The sequence below is a fragment of the Bison bison genome, unplaced genomic scaffold (genome assembly GCF_000754665.1).
Source record: "Bison bison bison isolate TAMUID 2011002044 unplaced genomic scaffold, Bison_UMD1.0 scf7180017864356, whole genome shotgun sequence".
NCBI classification, from domain to species: Eukaryota; Metazoa; Chordata; class Mammalia; order Artiodactyla; family Bovidae; genus Bison; species Bison bison.
In genome coordinates, this window is record NW_011494928.1 from 4,607,579 (window position 1) to 4,608,007 (window position 429).

Below are 429 nucleotides of genomic sequence, written 5' to 3' on the forward strand. Positions count from 1 at the left end.
AGTTCACACAGCATCATTTTCATCATCTTCTGTTCAATAGGAGCAAGTCACTTATACTTGGCCTATATTCTACCATTTTTTACAGAATAAAGTTTTTAAAACTAATGGGTACATTTAAAAACTAGCACAGTTACTCACTGGCCACAATTTTTTATATTCCTTCCAATGAAAAATACCCTTTTCCCTACCTGTTCCCTCACAAGTGTCAGTTGTTAACAGTGTCAGGCCCAGGCTCACTACAGGTCTTATGGTCTTCATCAGGTACAGGTGGCACATGCAGATGAGGTTTCTGAGTGTGATTTCTAGAGTGTGACCCTGTGAGCACAACCTTCTCAGTACTAAGACTTGAGAACTAAAGGGACAAGTTATCTGCCACCCACACCCCCACCATTCTGCTGAATGACTAGGCTTTCCAAATCAGAAATGGGA

General features: G+C 41.0%; 1 pseudogene; it reads left to right on the forward strand.

Moving 5' to 3' along the window:
- The window catches only part of LOC104999624, a 96,325-nt pseudogene that overhangs the window by 67,839 nt on the left and 28,057 nt on the right, over positions 1-429 (forward strand).